This window comes from Clarias gariepinus, chromosome 5 (assembly GCF_024256425.1).
Source record: "Clarias gariepinus isolate MV-2021 ecotype Netherlands chromosome 5, CGAR_prim_01v2, whole genome shotgun sequence".
In the NCBI taxonomy this organism is placed as follows: domain Eukaryota; kingdom Metazoa; phylum Chordata; class Actinopteri; order Siluriformes; family Clariidae; genus Clarias; species Clarias gariepinus.
The window spans coordinates 14,006,222-14,029,432 of NC_071104.1; the positions used below are offsets into that span (position 1 = coordinate 14,006,222).

The following is a 23,211-nucleotide window of genomic DNA, read 5'->3' on the forward strand; positions in this document are numbered from 1 at the left end:
TGTGGCGACCCCTGAAAGGGGAAAAGCCGAAAGACAAAGAAGAAGATTTGGAAATCAAGGTGCCAGAGTCTGGAGGAAGACTGGGAAGAGGCCAAAATGCCTGAAGTCCAGTGTCAAGTACCCACAGTCAGTGATGGTCTGGGGTGCCATGTCAGCTGCTGGTGTTGGTCCACTGTGTTTTATCAAGGGCAGGGTCAATGCAGCTAGCTATCAGGAGATTTTGGAGCACTTCATGATTCCATCTGCTGAAAAGCTTTATGGAGATGAAGATTAAATTTTTCACCACCTGCTGGAGTTGGGTGCACGGCTCCAGGACCAGCTTATTCAGCTTGACAAAGGAGGCCCAGAACTTCCAGTCAGCCTCAGAGGAGGGCCCTGATGCTCCAGATAGCCCAGTGGCGGGCCCTGATGCTCCAGAGAGCCCAGTATAATGCAGTAATATTGCAGTAATCCTATAATATAATGGAGTAATTATTACGGGAATACAGACTCAACAGACAATGATCATTAGAGAACCCAAATGGTTGTTTTATTGACAGTTTATGATAAGTGAAAAATAGTGAGCGAGGAAACCAGAAAATCTTATCTGTGAAGATGATGGAACTGGTGGAAGCGTGGAGACTAACAGGGGAGACGTAGAACATTAAACAAAGACAAACCAGGAGACGAGACGGCAGACCAGGAGACAAGATGGGGAGCCAGGAGACTAGATAGGGAGCCAGGGGATGAGACGTGGAGCCAGGAGACGAGACGATATCGATGTCATCAGGTATGTTGCGGAGTCTGTTTCCATGACCGTGAATGTTTGACCTCATGTGTGAGTGAGGTGTATTTAAGGTTTGGTTCTAATGTGAATCAGGTTTGTGCTCAGAACTCAGATGATTGGGAACAAAGACTAAGTTCTGATATGTTGCGAATGTGTACCGTTTTTATCAATAATAAAGTCTATAAGAGAGTTATAGTACTCATCTTGTCCAAGTATCTCAATAACGACATAGTATAACATAGGTCAACAGATACTGCAGTACAGGACTGCAGGACTTCAGTGCTGGATAACCTTGATATAAGACTATTTTAGCAATGAAAAAGTATAACTGCAGTTTTTATCCCAGAAACTGCAGTGTTTTTTTTTTTTTATAATGGACGTTACAGAATCATATTTCAATACAACTGCATTGTACTGCATTATAACTGCATTCCAACCACATTGTACTGCATTTTACAGTATTCCACTTGCATTGTACTGCATACCAACTGCATTGTACTGAATTCCAACTGCATTGTAATTTCATAAAAACTGCAGCAAAATTGCATTTTTTTTCCTGAAACTGCAGTTATTTTTTGTATAACATCATTATATGACCTCTTATAACTGCCAGCCCCATAAACTGCCTCACCTCTTTTTATTCTTAGGTCTCCAGGTACACCACCCTTTGACCCAAATAAGCCATTTGGACCCATTTACCACAGAAAAGAAAACACAAAGAGCCACAAATCATTTTGGCATCTAAATTAAAGATAACACTGCATTTATATATTTTTTTAGTTTTATGCTATGTATAAAAACTACAGTGTGTTGCATTTACAGTACGTAATCAATAAACTGTTACAGTAAAAACGAAATCTTACGTTAAAATAAAATACCTAATGTCTATTTGTCCTTGGTTTATTTATCCACACACACATGATTTATTAATCTGTGTTCTCGTTATTAAAAAAAATATATAGATATTTGACCCCTGGGGGCTCCCTACTCCCCGTATTTATAAAAATAAAAAGCCGAATTTGAATTGTCTACCAGCAGCAAACCAAAAATGCTGTCTGCTTCTGTGTGACACCATCCTTTTATCACGTGCAGTCAGCTGTCAACCAAAAAAAAAAAAAAAAAAAGATTAATCAATTATTATTAATATTATTATTATTAATAATGCAGAGAAAGTCACATCAGCGCTGGTGACTTCACAGAGTCTTAGGGTTAGGGTCCGAATGGTGAAGTTTTGTCGAGGAAAGTTCCCTACACTGACATTCATTGCAAAAGGAGCATGGAGTAGGGAGCACCCTGTAAAGTACACTTCGGAATGGACCGCATAATTTCAATCGCAAAAAACACGGAATGGTCGCGGAAATTTTAACCGACAAAAAAGAGTCCATACTGTATCTTCAAATTTTTTATTACATTTGCAGAGGCTAACAAACTAAAATAAAATAAATTTCAATTACATACCTGCACTGGATAAATAATGCAAAAATTTTTTTACATTAATATAATATATTATAATATAATATAATATAATATAATATAATATATAAATAAAACTACTTTTGTACAGCAGAACTCTCTGCTAGTGCTGTTAACCCTGTTACCACTGTTAGCTTTCTTAACTCAAAGGCAATGTTAGCTCTGTAAGCTTTGTTATCCTAAAGGTGCCGTTAGCCATGCTACCTTTGTTAATCCTTAAAACACTGTGAGCTATGTTAGCCCTGAAGTCATTGTTAGCTCTGTTAACTCCAAAGGCTCTATTAACCACGTAGCTCTGGTAACCCCAAAGGCCTGGTAAGTTCTGTTGGCCCCAAAGCAATGTTAGCTTTGGTGGCCCAAAGCAATGTTAGCTCTAATGGCCCCCGAAAGCAATGTTAGCTCTGTTAACAACAAAGCAATGTTCGCTTTGCTAGCCCAGAATGCAATGTTAGCCCTGTTAACTCCAAAGGCACTGTTAGCCATGTTATCACTGTTAACCCTGTTCAAAGGCCCAAAGGCAATGTTAGCTGGGAATACAGGGTTAGTCCTGGATTTTGTGCTAGTGTAGTGATTTAACCACAAAAAATGTGTACCTAAACAGATAATGTTTAATTAGCTATATTATATATGTAGGGAACACTTTAGTGAAAGTGTATCACTGTACCCAATAATAAGACATGAGACTTATGACTTAAAACTGTGCTCGGCCACCAAGGCCTCTGGATGACTCTACAGAGCAAATGCATCCCGCTGTAAGATGTTGGAAAGACAGTGAAGGTGACTCATCAGAAAACAATACATGTTTCACATTGTCCACAGCCCAAGATTTTTGCTGCTGGCACCATTGGAACCGACGTCAGGCATTGGCATGAGTAACCAAAGGTTTGGCTATAGCAGCCTGGCCATGTACATTGACTGTGGTTCATGATCTATCACAAAAGCCTCGTTTACACTGCAGGTCTCGATGCCCAATTCTGATTTGTTGACTATATCTGATTTTTTTTTTACCGCGGTTTACACGTTTTTTTTAACTATGACCCATATCCGATTCAAGTGTTTACACTTGCCATACCATCTGAAACATTGCGCATACTTAAAGGGAGGTTCTTGCGCTACACACTAGCCAAGATGGGCAAAAGCGAAATATACTTGACGTTAGCTCTGCAATATTTGCAAAGTTCGCGAAACGTCACCATGATTTTGAAACCGAGTTGGAGGAAAAAAATGCCACAAGGGCAGCCATGTTAGCCCTGTATTTGGTGAATGCTTTATTCACCAAACACTGATTTCTTAATGCCCTGGATCAGTATTTGGTGAATGCTTTATTCACCAAATATTGATTTCTTAATGTTATTTAGCTTAAATAAGCATTAACACAAGGCAGGGGGCTTTTTCCTCTTCCATGTCACCTGCGATGTTATCATTCCACACACGCTTCCATCGGAGAATAACATTGCGTCATTAAACCGCGAAGAAGTCACAGTTTTTAATGACGTACAGAACACAATGCCTCAGGAAATCTGATCTGTCTGTTTACACGATAATCACATTAGCACGTATCTGATCTATATCTGATTTATTTCCACATGAAGGAGGCCTGAAACCAATCTCGAAATATCGGAATGCATGCATTTTTTTTTTCCTGTTACATGGACATAGATCATATAAAACACTCTTCCAAGGTCTTGAATTAGCTTTGCTTGACAGTTTTTTAGCTTGTTGCTTGGCATTTTTCCTACCATACTGTCACAACTGTTCCCTCCTTTCAACTTTCCATGAATACAGTACACTTCAATACAGCACCTTGGTTGGCTTTGCCTCCTTGTGAAGGATGTCAATGATCATCTTCTGGACAACTGTCAAGTCAGACTGTAAACTAACCCAAACAAAAAGTCACCACTTAGAATCTATTATACTATTACCTTCATCTCTGAGGTAAACTGCTGGCTTGTGTTATTGTGTTCTTGAGAACAACAAGTAGGAGATCACGCCAATGGGCCCCGGCAGTTTTAAGTGGCTACTACTGTAAGAGTTTTTTGTCACGACACGCCAAGCCACAGGCCCGTCATGATCATCTGAGCACTCCTGCTCCATGTTCCCCAACCACTCCAGCATAGAACTGCACCTCCTCTGTGCACACCTGGATGCTATCAGTAATCAGCTCATACCTATTGAGATCAAACTCTGACAACGCCATGTCGCCAGATTATTGAGTGTCTCACTTGCCCAATATTCTAGCGATTCCTTTTCAATTGTCTATTTGATCTCGACAGGGGCGTAGATTTAGGGTGGACAGAGAGGATATGTCCCCACCAATATCTTCCGACCATTGAAATGTCCCCACCAATAATTTAAACCACTTAAAAATCGTGCTGTCAACATTAACCTAGACACGCAGAAAGAAAGAAATCACATTCTCTCCGTGAGTCCTCCCGCCCTCAAAACACATATAAACATTTTGATTGGCTGTGCCTTTCCCTGCTATCATGTGAGAACCTATGGCTGCGTTCAGATACAAACAGCGCCAAATGCAGTGGATTTTTTCCCCGCGTGCAAGAAGGTGTGTTGGGTGACATACATGTGAGGATGGCGGCAGCAAAAAAAAAGAAGCTGGACATAAGGGGCTTTTTTTCAAAGAAAAGTGTAAGTCCCTTCAAGTTCGCTAGTGAATCTATCAAAGTCCATCAACATAACGACAACAGTTAACGTTAATGCTAGTGGTTTTTTAATTTTTAATTTTTTTATTTTTATTTCACTTCGCACAAATAGTATTTAAAATGCATTCATGACTTGGCGAACATTAATGATTTGATTCGAGATTTGCACACTCAGACTCAGAAAAAGTGAAATAAAATGATTGCTGTTTAAATGGCATGTGTTTATCCTGTTTTATCAGGTGACAGAACCTGAACAACTGTGCTGTATATCAGACAGTGATGGAGAAAAGGGGTCACAGGTGATGCTGAACGATGACTTGATATTATTATACCTAGTTGTCCTGAGATTTAACACTGTTACCAATAATAGGCTGAGGCATTCTCTGTCAATGCTCATAAGGAATCCCTCAATGTTTTTTTTATTAGGGAACAGAAGCAGATCAGCCATATTGTAGTTCAGGTGAAGAGGCAAGGTCACAGGAGGTGAATCTGAATGTTGATTATTTATAACATATAATATGTGTGTGTGTATTATACATGTTGATTATACTAATATTTAGCATTATGAGAAGTGATAGGCTGAGAATGTAAGTGCCCCCCTCCCCCCCCCCACCCAAAAAAGACAGGGGTAGCTCAGTGGTTAGAGCATTGGACTACGGTTCGGAAGATCCCAGGTTCAAACCCCACAACCACTAAGTTGCCACTGGCGGGCCCTTGAGCAAGGCCCTTAACCCTCATCTGCTCAGATGTGTAATGAGATAAAAAAATAAAAATAAAAAATGTAAGTCGCTCTGGATAAGAGCGTCTGCCAAATGCCTAAATGTAAATGTAAAAAGACTTTACTTACTATTTACTCCTTAAGTTGTTCCAAACTTTTATGATTTTTTTATTTTGTTGAATACAAAATAAGATATTGTGAGAAAAAAAACTGATTATATAATGTGGTGTATTTCTAAGGAAACTGGTCCACCTGTAGTGAGCAGCAGGGAGAGCAGCAGTAAAAGTGACAACAGTGAAGAACAGTGTAGAAGTGGAGGTATTCTGCATATTACAAACAAGCCAAACCAGCCTAGCGCCAAATCCATCCCTGTTCAAACATTGTCCAATAGGGTCCTCCATTTTCAGGAAAGGTGGTACAAAGAATATCCATGGCTTCATTATAGCCCCACAGTTAAGGGAATTCTCTGTTTTCACTGTGTGAAAATATATTCCATACAGAAAAGTACTATGTCAAAAAAGGCAGACCCTGCATTCTGCTCAAAGGGGTTCACTAACTGGAAAAATGCTCTTGAAAGATTTGAACGCCATCAAAATACCAAATCCCATCATCATGCCGTCACAGTTAGCTGTCAAGAGGCAGTCCCAATAAATACACAACTCTCAACTGCCTGGTCAAAACAACAGAAAAATGCCAGACACTGCTTACAAATTATTGTAGGTGCAGTACAGTATCTTGTTAGGCAGGGTTTGGCACTGCGTGGACATGACAAAGACGATGGTAACCTATTTCAATATTTAAAATATAAAGCCAAGGATGATGCCTGTCTTTCTGACTGGCTATGCCAATGTCATGACTATACCTCTCCACAAGTGCAAAATTAGATTTTGCAGATGTTGGGAAACAGCATTGTCAGAAATATTGCAAAGACTATCCAGTCTCTATCTGTCCTGCAGTTCTCAATCATTATAGATGGCACTCAAGATATCTCAGGTGCACAGCAAGAGTCTATATGTTTAAGATATGTGGATGAGGACCTGGTTCCACATGAGGTTTTTATTGGCTTATATGAGGTCTCAGGAACTGCAGGAGTGGAGATTGCCAAGATGGCTATGGATGTGCTTTTGAGGTTGAATATTCTGATGACATGTTTAAGAGGTCAGACATATGATGGTGCTGCCAAAATGTCTGGAGCATATTCAGGTGCTCAGGCAGTACTGAAGAAATATCAGCCATTGGCTTTATATGTACACTGTGGAACTCACTGCCTTAACCTAATCACACAGGCTGCATGCCAAGCTAGTCCTTTAATTCAAATGCTTTAGAGTGGGTACATGGTCTAGGGTCATTAAGCAAACAGTCTGGTAAATTCAAAGCTATGTTTGCAGCTGTGGCAGCAGATTCAGATGTACCATCAGCATCACTCAGACCTCTCTGTCCAACCAGGTGGACAGTAAGGAGAACTGCTATCAAAGCAGTGCTGTCTCACTATGAAGGTGTCTGTGTGACTCACTTAGCATTGAACCCATTCAGATGCCTCACCAAAGACAAACATCAAGAAGATATACCGGTGGGGCTATTCAGTACACTCACAAGTCACCTGAAGAGTATTACAGAGCAGAGTTTTACAAATTGTTGGATTGTGTTGATGTCCAGTTTCAGGAGAGGTTTAACCAACCAGATCTAGGCGTCTTGAATAGACTGGAAGACATTCTTCTCACAGGAGAGGTGGATGATATTGTTGATCAGTATCCAGAACTTAACAGGGAGACTCTAAAAGTTTAGCTAGCCATGTTCAAGTCCAAATACAATTTTACATCTAGTACAGAAGTGGCTACTATCATGAGAGGATTGCCAGTGGAGGTGAGGGGTCTATTTGATCTAATTGAAACCCTTGTCAGACTGCTTTTAGTTATCCCGGTGTCATCAGCTGAAGCTGAAAGGAGTTTCAGTACTCTCAGGAGACTAAAAACCTGGCACAGATCAACAATGACACAAATGAGATTGAACAATGCTGCTGTATGCCATGTCCACCATTACATGCCATGTAAAAAAACATGCATTCCGTGGACGGAGTTGGGATGGGTGGGGCGGGGTGTGTGTGTGTGTGGGGGGGGGGTTGGTCGGGGAGGGAGTCATAGGTCCCCACCAATGTCGAGAGCAAATCTACACCCTTGGATCTCGACCATGTTTTGTTTCCTTCTTACCACGATTTCGCCTGTCGTTTTTGGACTCTAGCCTTGGATACTTTATGTTGCCGACTTCTTGCCTGTTTACTCTCCCTTTACGCGCTGGCTCTGCGCGCCGCCGATGTTATGCGCTAAAATGCCCCCCTGCCATTGATTGCCCCCCTACATAATCGCCATAAAATATTGTATTAGAACATAAATTCATAGGTTTATTATTAACAAATATAATATTACTATTATAATGAACCATAGGCACGTGACAGCCGTCAAGACCAATAATATAAATTCTTGTATAATGTTTATTTTGTGGCACATTTATTTTTTAGGGGTTTGTCATGAATAAGCAAATAAAGATTATATATAACAAATGTATATTGAAAAATTAGATGAAACTAATTTTATTATCAAATAAACAATATAAGTATACATGTATATGAAAAAAATATTAATATTTCTATGTTTTTCTATACAACATTAATTTTTTATATTGCGTATTTTATTTTATTGTCTCATGTAATTTGTAAACCATCAACCTATGAATTTATGTTCTAATACAATATTTGATAGCGATTATGTTGGCGGGGCAATCCCTGGCAGGGGGGCATTTCAGCGCATAACACCTGTATAAATCTCCGCAGGCATTTTTTACTCGCGCCTGCTCTGCGCGCTTCCGCATTCACGCAACACTTGCGTCACGTACAGTGCCCCTGGCCTCAGTACATTCAAGCCGGCATGTTCCGGTCAAGATGGGGGACGAATTGGTCGCACTGTTTTGTTAGGGAAAGTTAAAAAGTGTGTCATAGTCAGCAATGTTGAATAAGATAGTTGCATAATTTTGTTATCAGGTGTATATAGTTATTTATACGATATTTTACAATTCTTTTGGTTATACTGACAACTATATCTCGGAACCTGTGAGAATTTAATATGGATGGAAACGCGACGGTTGAATCGTGTGTGGCGGAAAAAATGGAGATAGTTACCATCAAAGATAAGAGAGTGATTCAAGACACACACTCCTATTCCTGCAGGGCTTACAAGGAAAGTAATGGAGCCTGTGACTCAAGTCCCAATACACCGGATAAAAAACTCTCTAAGAAAGCGCGCAAAGAACAGATGCAAGTAAGTTCTGAACCATCTTTGGCCGACTTACAAGACAATATCATTCGCGTCATCACTGCCAAAATCAACGAAAGAGCAGCCCAAACTGATGAAGCTGTTAAACACAACACACTGCAAATTGAGGGTCTTAAAAAATCCTTGGACTTTTGTCATCAAGAAGTGGTAGACCTAAAAAAAGAAAATGCTACGATGAAACTGAGAGTTGAACAAATGCAAAAGAAACTTTGTGAAGTGGAGCAAAAGGCGAATGATACTGATCGATATAGTCGGCGGTACAATCTTCATCTATATGGAGTAGTTGAAGAACGCGACGAAAACATCAAGTCTAAGGTTAAAGAGTTTTGCAGCGCAGCAGTTCCTGGAAGCGAGGGTAAAGCAATCGTGGCAGCAGTGGATGTGGTTTATCGCATCGGTAGAATAGACGGCAGTGGGAAAAAGCAGTTTCCAAGGCAAGTGATCGTCAGATTTGCGTCTAGATCGGCTAGAGATGCTTTTTGGAAAGGCTCCAAGAACAACGAGTTACTCAAAAACAAAGGTGTTCAAGTGAAAGAAGACCTAACAGCTGATGACAGGGCAGCACGCGCTCGTCTGTGGCCGTTTGTAGAAAAGGCTAGGAAAAATGGAGAAAGAGCTTACCTGGTAGGGAACAAAGCATTTGTGAATGGAAAAGAAATTAAAGGATGAACACCCTTTACGAATATTTAAAGACTCCAGCCAGTAACTGGTAAAGCTGTTGGACACTGTTTCTATATAAGTCAAAAAAAAAAAAAAAAAAAAAAAGGTTAAAAGTTATGGTTGATAATTGCAACAAATATAATATGTGACATACTATGTTTGTACTAAGTGCACTTGGGATACGTTAAACTTTTACTTTGTTATTGTTCATGTCAATTTCAATTTTTTCTATTAATGCCAGAGGTATAAGAAACCAACTGAAAAGGAAATCTTTATTTTTGTATTGTCAAAGCAAAGGTGCAGACTTTTATTTTATTCAAGAGTCTCATGCTTGTGAAGCAGATGTAACATTCTGGAGAAGTCAGTGGGGAAGTGAAGTTTGGTTCTCATTTGGTTCTAACAAATCCGCAGGGGTAGTTATATTAAAAGGTAAATTCAAAGGACACATTCACAGTAAGCAAACAGATACTGAAGGAAGATGGATAATTCTACATGTTAGTATTGATTTCTCACAATTCATTATAGTAAATGTTTATGCCACAAATAATAAGCAGAAAAATAATAATCTATTTGTAACAATTGAGGGAAAAAAATTGAGCAACTGTGTTCTAAATTTCCCTGTGCAGTGATTTTTTGGGGTGGGGACTTTAATACAGTTATGGATGAAGAAATAGACCGATGGCCCCCAAAAAGAAAGGAAAAAACGTGTGTACTAAAAAATATATGTACAAGATAGGATCTTTTAGATATCTGGAGATATACTTACCCACAGCAAAGAATGTATACCTGGGCTAATAATGATTCGACTAAACAATCTCGTATTGATTTTTGGTTAATCTCTGCAAATAGTGCTAATGATGTTAAACTAGTGGGAATTGAAGTTTCAGTGTTAACAGATCATAAAGCTATAGTGATTAATATCAATAAAGATGCTGCAAGTCTGACTAGTCCCAAAACGAATTATTGGAAATTAAACAAATCCCTGTTAAAGAATGAATTATTTAAAAATAATGTTGCTAAAATTATAGAGAAATATTGGAAAAGGGCATGTGCACTTAATGAATTTGGTCACAACTGGGAACTAATAAAATTTGAAATACGAAGCACAGCTATAGTTATAGGTAAAACAATTGCTAAGGTTAATAAAGAGAAAGAATACAAATTAATTGAAGAAATAATGAAATTATGTAGTAAACAAAATCTAATGAATGAAGAGCTTAAGCAGTTGGCTTACTTGCAGTCACAATTAGACAACATTTATGAAGAAAAGGCTAGAGGTGCCTTTATAAGGAGTAGACAGAAGTGGCTTGAACAAGGTGAGAAAAATACGAAATATTTTTTTAATCTAGAAATACGTAATAATGAATTATCATCTGTGCGTAAACTTATGATTAATAATAAAATATGTGAAAATAATAAAGAAATTGCTAAATATGTCACCCAGTTTTATGGGAATCTATACACTCCAGAACCCTATGATGACAGAAAAACAGATTTGTTTTTGAATAAAATTGCTGATACAACAACAAAAAAGATAAATAATGATTTTAAACTATTTTGTGACAAGAATATTAATTGTGAAGAGATTAAAAATTGTATAGTAGGCTTGAAGGATAATAGGTCTCCAGGGAATGACGGGCTTACAAGCGAATTCTATAAGATGTTTAATGTTCAATTAACTCCTTTTTTAGCTGATGTTTAAAAAATCAGTTGCATGTGAGGAATTATCTGTAACTCTAAGACAAGGTCTTATTACATTGATCCCGAAGCCTAATAAGGATAAACTTTACATCGATAACTGGAGACCAATTACCCTCCTGAATAATGATGCTAAACTTCTTGCTTTAGTTTTTGCTAGAAGATTAAAAAAAGGTCTGAATGAGATTATTGACGAAGAACAATCAGGGTTCATGACTGGGAGGCATATAAGCAATAACATTAGGTTAATTTTAGATATGATTGATTACAATTGTTATATACCAACTGATTCATATATCTTATTCATAGATTTTTACAAAGCATTTGATACTGTTGGTCATGAGTTTATGTTCAGATCTATTAAATATTTTGGTTTTGGGGAATATTTTCAGAAAGCTGTTAGAACTATTTACAATGGATGCAATAGTTCAGTCAAATTATCAGTAGGTACTAGTGGTAGATTTGAGATCAATCGAGGTATACAGCAGGGTAGCCCTTTGTCTCCATTTTTGTTTTTATTAGTTACACAAATTATGGCCCTACATATAAAAAAAGCTGAATTTGAAGGTATAAACATATTTGGAAGAATATTCAAATTATCCCAATTAGCTGATGACACTACTATTTTTCTGAAAAATGATTTAGAAATATCAAAAGCAATTAATTGTATCACAGAATTTTCCTCAGTGTCAGGGCTTAAAATGAATGTAAACAAATCGGTGCTGTTTCCAATTAAAACATGTAGTTTAACAGAATTACATGGTATTCCTGTTAAACACATAGTTACATACTTGGGTGTTATCATAAATAAAGATAAAAATAAACGCAGTGTGCTCAATTTCCAGCCCATTATAAACAAAACTAAGACAAGATTTAATATCTGGCTTCAAAGAGATTTATCCTTGAATGGGAGGGTTTTACTATCCAAAGCAGAAGGGATATCAAGATCTGTCTATGTGTCTTTAGCTTTGGATATGCCATCTAAGGTGTACAAAGAATTAGACAAATTGTTGTTTAATTTTTTATGGAGGAATAAGCATCACTATTTGAGAAAAGAAATAATATGTAAACAAAAGAGCCAAGGTGGATTATCTGTGCTTAGTTTTGAAACTTTAAATAATACATTCAAGGTTAATTGGTTAATTAAATTTATGAAAGAAAGGGATAGCATGTGGTATACAATTCCAAAACATGTGTTCGACATGATGGGTGGCATAGATCTATTATTGAGATGTGATTTTAAAATTGATAAACTACCTGTAAAGTTAGCCAACTTTCACAAGCAAGCTTTATTGGCCTGGATGCTGGTATATAAACACAATTTCTCCCCGAATAAATATATTATTTGGAATAATAGATGTATTAAATATAAAAATGAGTCTCTTTTCTATAAAAATTGGTATGAAAATGATATTGTGTTTGTTAAACAACTTTTAAATTTAAATGGTAATTTATTAGCGTATAACGAATTTTTGGAAAAATTTGGTTTTCCTGTTACTCCAAAAGAGTATGCAATTGTGTTTGATGCCATACCTCACCCAGTTATACAGTTTGTAAGATCTTGTGGAAGTAATTCTTTTGAGGCAATGTATGTTAAAGAAAGTTTTTTTTTAAGGAGGCATAGATATTCTTAAACAAAGTTATACAAATAAATTTCTAAGAAATATTATAACAGGAGATACAATTACTCATAAGTGTGTAAAATGGAACAGTGTCTTTGGAGAGATAGATTGGAATAAAGCCTGGCGTGTCTGTGATATGTTCTGGCTAAACAATAAAGTAAAAGAGGTTACATTTAAAATTTTACATGGTATATATCCAGCTAAAAGTGTATTAGAGAGATTTAATTTGGAAATTGATTACTCTTGTGATTTTTGTTCGGGGGGAAAAGAATCTATTATCCATCTGTTCTGTAATTGTGCATTCACGAGGATTTTCTGGGTGGATATGGAAAATTTTATTAGAAGGAAAACAAATATTATTTTCATGTTAAATAATTTTGATATATGCATGTATTATTCTAATGAAATTAATAATAATAACTTCATTTTACTTGTACAACTCCTTATTATTCTGGGAAAATTTCACATTCATAAGAAGAAATGGTCAGGATCCAAGCCTAACTTCAGTCACTTCCTTCAAGAAATTAAGGACTACTGCACCAGTTTGGAAAACATTATTAACAAGAAAGCAATAAAGACCTATGGACTTTTTCAGAAATTCAAAATTTTTTGATTAAAGAAGAAATTATCTATCTGGCATATGTTATGTAGTTGGTTGTATACTGTTGTATATACTGGTTTGTACGTAATAAAGAAAAAAAAAAAAAACATTCAAGCCGGCACTCCGTGCTTCCGCATTCCAAGTCCCTTCGCCTTCACTGCAGTGTAGAGTGTATCTGCACCACGGATTTAAAATCACCACCTTGCCTGCTTCATTGTTCACAAGCAATCATCAGCGCCACTTCATTTTTTACGCACCCTGCCTGCACTTGGATCCATCACGCCCCCTAGCGACCGTAACAGTTTTTAGCTCTGGTTCATTACACAATGTACTTCAAAGGGTGATCCCTACTCCTTGCTCCCGGTGCAGAGACTGTCAGTTAAGGGAACTTCTTTCGATCACCACTACAACATTCGTTACACCCTGCAAGATCACCATTACAGACATCGCTTCCTCTGTTCGTTACCGTGGTAACATAAGCTCCTCGGATAGCTGTTCTGGTTGCTGTGGATATCTCATGCTACAATAATGAAATATTGAATATTTATTGAAACAAAAACTATAATTTAAATTTATAGAGAAAATATAATCGTACATTTTCCCCCAAATGACTAAGTAATATAATACTAGGGAATTATGTGATCTTCTATAATAATGATAATAGATATATAAATCCTTTTTAGAGCTCTATTTTCTTCATGCTACAGCGAGGCACAAAAAAAACAGATTTTTTTTTTCATTCAAGTGAAGATCCATTGTTCACTTGTTCCCTATAGCATTCACTGTTCCCATTTGAGCTTGGAATCACACTTTGCACACGTGTATCCCAATTCACATGCATGAAACCCAATTCACAGGCACAAAAAAAAATATTCACAAAAGACAACTCACGTGCACAAAAAATTTATATTCATAATATACATTTCACAAATGCAATACACAATTCACATATGTACAACTGTGTAAAATCTTTTTTGCATGTTTAAAATTTACAAGTATCATGGACTGTGCATGAAAAATCGACTTACAGATGGGGCAATAAAAAAATGCGCGTCAGAGGGACAGGAATCTCTCTGTTGCAGTCTGGGAAGCGATTCCGCTCCCTGAAGGCCAACACAGAGAGACTGAGGAGGAGCTTCTTCCCGCAGGCGATAAGGTCTCTCAATCACACCACCACACAGGAGTAATATCTTTTAAACATTGACATTGACTGGACAATCATGGACACATTCATGCAATACATATTTACATATCTGAAACAGCACATGACACTTTCATAAGTCACTTTTATACAATACATGTTTATATATCTGCCATTGCACATGACACTTTCATAAGTCATTTTCATAAGTCACTTTTCATGCATATTTGCACAGCCATTGCCACTTTAAAACACTTTAAAATTTTTATATATATATATTCCCCCCCTATATTCCTATATTTCTATATTTTGTAATATTTTATTATGCCCTTATTTGTACAGTTTGTTTATTTTATTAGTTACATTTATTTTCTTTCGTATTTAATTTTTTTTATTAATATTTATTTCTTATATATAGTTTTTATTTTCTTTTTAAGGTCACCGGCGGTCGTATAAGCATTTCACTGCATATCGTACTGTGTATGACTGTGTATGTGACAAATAAAATTTGAATTTTGTGCGCGAGATTCCAAGAGACGCGATGTCGCAGACCAGAAGGTGGCAGTCATGTTTCAGGTGCAGATTAAAACAAACAAATAAAGTAAACGTGTGGAAATCATATTTACTGTAATATTTTCATTTTTTTAATATGATAACTTTATATTGTGAGGTTTTATTGTGAAAACCAAAAAACAAAAGCTGTTAAAAGTCATAACATTAAAATACCAGCGCTTCAGATTGGTTGCAAAGTTGTGTGTGTGTGTGTGTGTGTGTGTGTGTGCGGGACAGCAGCCTTCATACACCTTAGTTTGAAAAAAAAAACACTAGATTGGATTTGGGTCTTGGATTCTTTTTGACAGCACCCTTTTCGAATGTCATTCTTAGTTTAACATTACCAAGTCCAATGGCATCAACCACTCTGCCATCACCAAGTTTCACAGACTGTGGTTTTGAAAATTGCTGATAGTTCTGGAGGATTTCTTCATGACATGTCATGTGTGTAACAGTTGCCCAACTATAAGTTGGAGCAATGGACCAGTTTCTAGGTAAGAACAGAATTAATGATGGTAGTAAATGAAAACCACACAATCATGTAACGAGTATAATTGAAAATATATGTATTGTGATTTAACAGTTACATAAACAGCATTGACCAAGATAAAACAAAAAAAAAACAATAAAATTTATACACGACCAGTGAATTCTTTGTGTTGTCTTTCTTGTTTCTTGCAATACGATTTGTTTTCCTTTTCCTCCCTTGAATAAAGCTTTAGTCTTAATTTATGTCGATTTCCTTAAATCGTAGTAATAAAAAAAAAACAACTTATATTTGATCTGCTATGTTTTGACTGGTATCACACTTCACTATTATTATTATTATTATTATTTTTATGTATTTTAGGATTCTTTTCCTATTCTGCTATTTCTTAGTTTATTTTTTTTTTTTTTTCAATTTCTAAGACCCATGTGAAGAAAACAAAATTCCTATTAACAAAGCACAACTGCACGTAACCATAAAATGCAGTTGTTCGAGTGAACCAAAACCTCTCATCACAACTAGTGTTTAAAAGAAATCCAAATTTTACATTTGACTCATTTTACATCACTAAAGTTCAGTCAAAAAAACTAAATGTCCTTTGGGATGTCCAGTGGTGAGTGCAAATTCAGGTAAATCCTACCAGTTCAAACAAATATACCGCAAAAGAGAATGTCCAGCTGAAAAAGGTTGATGGGACGGAAAGAATAAATCCTCCACGTGTCACAGAAAAACATATTCTTCGAGGTCCAGTGATCAGAATTCAACTTTTGGGTGGCTCGCCATCTCAAATCCATGAGAAGAGGTTTTCAACAAGAAATAAACCTGACCTGTTTTACCAAAACAGTGTCATTAGCATTCAATGCAATTCCTTTTAACTTCTCTTGCTCTTTTTAACTGTTTACACACCCATCTCAACTTCCATAACGAACAAGTGTCCTCTTACCAGAATATTAAGGATGTGCAATTAATATTCATAACTAAACAGAATACATCATTCACATTTTACAATAATTCATAATAATGTGGTGAAAATATACAACGATCTTTTGAAATGTGTAACTGGTACAGAAACTTAAAATACATCTTTCAAAGAAAATAAAATGTGAATAACTCACCAAATCCCATTTGTAACGATTCGTTAAACACCTTCAGGTTCAGGGAAACTTAACAATCAGCTAAACATCGGCGCTCAGATCGTCGATCATTGCTCTAAAATGATTCATCATCATCAACCATCAAGTATTATAGCTTGTTTTTAACCATATTTAATAGAATTTTGAACCATATGAACCTTTTTAATCCTTCGCTCTCATGCAGCGTTTATCAACTCTCTCATTCTTCCGTGAGTCCTCTGCTTACATCATACACAACGCGCTTATGCGTAATACGTCAAATTCTCCGTGCACAATTTTATTTTATTATATATGTATTTTTTAAATATATATAATTAAATCGCTATCTATTTTTATAGATTGCTTCAGTCTTTAAGTTAAAAGTATAATTGTAATTAACAATTATATTATTATTTATTTTTCTAAACACCACATTTAACATGGGTTACATGTGCTTTGAGGCTCCAGAGTTGACTAACCAATCGATCTGTTGCATCAAGTCATCCTGATTTGCCTCTTTAACAATAAAAGCACTCTAAGATGAGTCTTCTGAATGTTCACGTTACGCTTTGGCCTTTTGGCTATTAAATTTCTTTCCTTTCCTATTTGGACAGTCACACTTGATATGTCCCTCTTTTCCACATTTGTACCATCTTCCAGAGTTGGATCTTTTACAGATGTGGCCATTAAGACATTTCCCGCGAGACGCCGCAATTTAGCGCGCGGCGTGCCGCGACTTGCCGTGAGCAACATTCGGGAATTTAAATAAATGTGTTGTGCTTCACTGAATATCCGCCAGATGGCGCATGGAAGGACTTTCTCTAAAAGCCGGACCAAGTATAATGAAGAATTGTGTATAATTACTTAGCCTAAAACAATATTGTTTCCAATGCTGAAGCAAACATGAATTTTATTTTGCTTTACAACAGATCTTTCATGATGAATGTGTGTATATGTGCTTCATATTATTTTCATAAAAAATCTTAATAAGTTTCTTTTATATTTTTTGTAATGTTTTAACAGGGACAAAACAGGGAAAGACATGGCAATGTCTCGGTTTAAATGGTGTTGAAATTAATTTAATTTCCTGATGGTAGGCTGATAGACTTGATATCTGATAGACTTAACTATGCAAATGTCCTGATTCGTGAATATGCCAACATATCTTATTTAAAATGTAAAAATGTGTCGGCATCATCAGAAAACATGAATGAACTATATATATTATATTATTAAGTAAATATTATTTTATGAACACGAACTTCTTCGGGCTTTTTATAATAATCATCACATTTGTTGTTTATGTCCAGCATTTAATAATTATTTCATCCATTATTTAACCACGGCTGGAAATAATAGCTGGAATGTGATGTGATTGTAAATTTATGACTGAAATAAAGCTGTTCGTCTTTTGTAAAGTACTTTCACTTTACAAAAGGCAGCGTTTTCATCAAAAGGTTGATAAACGCGTGTTGTACAGTATATACACCGCAACAGCATGCGCAGTTACTCACTTCTCACCTTTCATGTGGGTCTGCTCGGACTTATTAATTCGTTTTAAATTCCTTAAAAATGCGTGTGTATACAGCTTAAAACCTCCATCAGTTATTAAAGATAGCATCTATTTAGAAAAAATGCCCCAGTGATTTCGGAGCTTCAGGAAATCTCCCGGCGCTCTGTGCATAACATCGGGCCAACTCATGTCGGAAAAAAATTATAAATGGTTTCTAAACGTGGGCTATTGTTTTTTTACTTATAATATTTGTTAATTTAATTTAAATGAGGTTTGGGCTCAGGACTTCGATTCTGCATCGTGATTCTCCTCTTTAATTTACTCCATAGTTTTAATCAGCGCTCAGCCGCATTCATGGAGTTTTCCAGAGCGCACCGGCAGAAGTAGACTAATGATTATGAACGCGTCGGGAAAACAGCAAGCAGACTGACTCTGACCATTTAAATAAAAACGTTTGCGTTCATTTTCTGACGCGCTCAAGTTCACCAAAAACAATACAGAACAGCGCACCTTATTTGCTTTCAAACATTTACAAAATCACAACGTTTTTTCGTTATTGTGAGTGCGCTTAAATAAAAGTTGAGTCTTATAAAGGCATGTAGTCTTATATAGTTTTATTATATAGTTTCTGCACATTAATCTGAGTCCTCATCTGTTAAATTTTTGAGGACAATAGTTTTTTATTTAGCTTGTCACGGCGTGCGCCCAAATCAATATCGCTCCTTGCTCACTAGTTAGGCGGCCTCTCCTTCAGATATGCGAAGAAGCGGGGCTGCGGAATTAGGCACGAATGGTGAAGAAGAGCTCTCCTTGCTAATATTCCCGGGCTTCCAATCCGCGCTATCCCCACAACAATGCGGAAGTGCGGCATGCAAGCGGGGCAAATGGAACGTGGCCCGGGGACTTCAAAGAAGAGCCAGCGCGAGCGGACGGAGGCCGTCGTACTCGTATTTTATAGCGCAGGGTGCAAACAGCATGCTCAACAGCATGTCGTGTGGGCATTATAAGATTTGTATTGAAAACTTCCAACTAAAAAGTGGCAGCTGGCACGCCTAAAAATAGACGCAGGTTAATTTTTTTATAGTCTAAATTAAAATCCTCCTCTTTAGTGCCTCCTATTCCTATTAATCCTATTGTTCTTTTAGTGTCACTGCGTGTGCTTACAATGCCAAACAACATTCAAATGCAAATTATTCACTCTCCCCAAGTGTGAATCAGCTGTTCTCACCTATACATATTAACCTATACGTTCTCACCTAAAGTGTTTAGGTGAAATTCCACCTATACAAGTGTGTCAAATATGCAAAGAAAAAAAATAGGAAGGGGCAAATATTTTTTCATGGCACTTCACATGTAGTCAGATTGTTCCACTGGCTGAAACTGTGGCAGGTGGAGTTATAGCACTTTTCAAATCACACTAACTATACATTGATATGAATAATTTTGAATGATGAATGCTACGTTAATATGATCTCGGGCTTGCTCCACATTATAAAAGCAAGGCGCGGAGTTTAGTCCGAGATCAGGGAAGTACGTGATGTGGTGGAAAATAGGCAGTGGCGAGACCAAACCAAACCCCCTCTCTGACGTCTGCTCGGTCTTGTTAATTTGTTTTAAAACCCCCAATTCTGCGAATTCCCCCAGCAGCAAAACCGGTTTGATGACTTTACACCTGTTGTAAAGGTGAGATGGGGGATTGCAGTAACTGTGGGTGCGCTTCACCTCGGAGCGCGCTGTCACGTTGTATTCAATGAATAGACTAAAACAAAATCATGTTTGCTTCAGCATTGGAAACAATATTGTATTAGGCTAACTTTATTAAAGATTATACACTTTTGTATTCTTTGTCCACACACGTGGGCATCTTAAACTTTTTAGATATTGATCCTTTCTCGATGCAGCGAATTTTTTGAGCGAAATAATAATAATTTACATGAATAAAAAGCAGGAAGAAGAAAAGGGAACGCGAAAATAAGAAAAAGCTTTAAAGAAAATAAGAAAAAGCTTTAGAGGTAAATGCTGTGAAATGCTTCAAATGAACAGATTCTGCCTATAACAGGTCAGGGACAGTAAGGCTGGATCCAGCAGCGCACCACATCCCACAACATAATACATGCTGATGATGACCAACTCGTCTCCCCTGATCTACCAGAGGCAAGTAAAAAGAATGGCAATCAAACAGAATAAAATTAGTAGCAGCATTAACTTGTGCTAGTAATTATTATTGTGGTCAATATTAATTGAAATAATGTTTCTCAGCATTATTTTGTTTTAATATTGACTACCATAATAATTAAAATAAGTAACTAGTTTACTAGCGTGAGCTACTGCTGCTACTGATTTTATTTAAGCTCACCTGTTCAGTTTTATTGCCATTCCTTTTAAAATATTGTCTTTATAGGTTTACATGTTGTTTGTCTTGATGTTCTTTTCTTCGTTTCTTTGTTTTACTAATATGACCTAATATATGTTCAGTGATACTTCAAATAACATGTTTAAAAAGCATTGATTTCTGGATTATGTTATATTTTTATACTAGTAACTGGTGTTAAAAATGTATCTCTACATTAATGAGCCAATGTATTATGGTGTGGGCTGCTGTGGGCCAGGAAGTCCAGGGACACTTTTTGGTCCCAGTCCACCCCTGTAATAACGAATGGAGAAATACGACAGCGTGTACCAGTTCCCACTAATATCCAACAACTTCGCACAGCCATTGAAGAGGAGTGGACCAACATTCCACAGGCCACAATTGACAATCTGATAAACTCTTTGCGAAGAAGATGTGTTGCACTGCATGAGGCAAATGGTGGTCACACCAGATACTGACCGGTTCTGAGTCCTCAGACCCCCAATAAAGCAAAAAACTGCACATTCCAGGGTGGCCTTTTATTGTGGGCAGTCTAAGGTACACCTGTGCACTACTCATGATGTCAGATCAGCATCTTGATGTGGCACACCAGTGAGGTGGGATGGATTATCTCAGCAGAGCAGAAGTGCTCACTATCACACATTTAGACTGATTTGTGAACAATGTTTAAGAGAAATGGTAATATTGTGTATCTGGAATGAATTTTAGAGCTTTAAGTCCATCTCATGAAAAATCGGAGCAGAAATAAAGGTGTTGCGTTTATATTTTTGTTGAGCGTATATATATATATATATATATATATATATATATATATATATACACACACATTTGGAATCTGCATCTACATTTTCATGTATACAATTAGTTTCAGCCCAATCATTAAAACTAACAATAGACTATGGCACTCCTTTGAGAGAGGATTGGAAGGTGTTATTCATTTATTTATTCTCTACAAAGGCACTAACTGCACAGACCAAACTGGTATCCTCTTGTACTGTTATAAAAACTCTAAATATAAACAAAATGGAAAAGTGAAGTTGTTCAGCTGTTTAGTGTCACTTTGCGGATGTTACACCCAGTGTAGTTACTGAAATCTTTGGTTTAGTTCTCATTGAGTGACATAGCATAGTTTATTATCTGTTGTGGTAGATCTGATTTATTCAAACAAAATAATAAAGCTTTATAAAATGTTATAAAATTATTTATTTCACATTTTATATATATTTAGAGACTTGGTGACTCCCCTTAGAGACTCGTAGTAGGTTTCTCTGTTAAATATGAAAAAAAAATATTGTAAAAAATATTGTAAAATATTGATTATTAACGCGGGAATGAACGGCACATTGCCCAAGTGCAAGTTTATCTTGGAGCTAAACTATTTTGCTTTGGGTGTAAGCACCATTTAGCGATCATTGTGTGTCATTGACAGCTTCTCATTCAAAACAATAGGCGGTCAAATGACCGATAAACCGTGTTAAAAGTAGGTGACACTGGCGCTTCTAGTGTTAAACAGTCTATTTATGTAGTTGTTGCATATAGTATCTTTTAGTTCTTCAAACCAGAACTTTTCTATGGCAGCAATTAAATCTGTCTTTGTAGTTGGTTTTGCTGTTTTTCTTATATAGTCTTTCATTGCATGCCATACCATCTCAATGAGATTTATATCAGGGGATTCAGCTGGAGTCTTGACTCAGTTAATGCCCTTTGCAGCAATGACTTTTCTTGCAGCAGTGTGCTTCGGGTCATTGTCCTGGAGAAAATGGTGGTGAACTCCAAATGTTTTCCTGATGTATGGGGCAGCGGTTTCTTTTATGATAACTTCCTTAAAGAAAGACCGAAGGATTATCCCTTTAAATATTGCAATCGGTCCTGGTCCAAGTCTGGATATTGCCCCCCAAACATGAACTTTCAAAGGATGCTTTGGTTTTGGTTTAAACACATGTTTTCCTCTTTTACAAAACTCCATCGTGGCAAAACAATTTAAAGCCACCATTGTTTCATCTGTGAAAATGACGTCATCAAATAGCTCTATCTCTTCTATCCATTTTTGAGCTTGTTGAAGACAAAGGTTGAGTTTTCCCATACCTCCATCCAAGTTTTTGTCTGACACTGCATATGGACTGCAAGCTAATGTCCACATCAAAGTCATGCAATAGTTGCTTTTTCACCAATCTTGCAGCCATTTCATCGTTTTGATTAGTGATGTTCTCTATGGCTGTAACAATGTCCCCAAAAACAAGAGAGACATTAAATATTTGACACTTTAGGCAAAAAACTACAAAAAATACTACTGTTGTATCATTCGTGATAGCATAAGTTAAATAATTTACGAAGTAATTTTGCGAGGATTACATTTGCGTGCTGTCTTTTCTTTGTAATGTCTTCTGATTGTGCAGAGGGCTGCGTGAACACCAATAGAATCCAGATGGCCATGTACTGTATCTCTCGAGTGGAACATCCTGCAGATCTCATTGTTCTAATGTCTTGGGAATGAATCTTGCTGATCTTTGTCAT

The 23,211-nt window shown here is 36.8% G+C and overlaps 1 pseudogene; it reads right to left on the reverse strand.

Annotated features, from left to right (window-relative positions):
• Positions 1-22,171: 22,171 nt before the first annotated feature.
• Positions 22,172-23,211, reverse strand: LOC128524013 (uncharacterized; annotated as a pseudogene).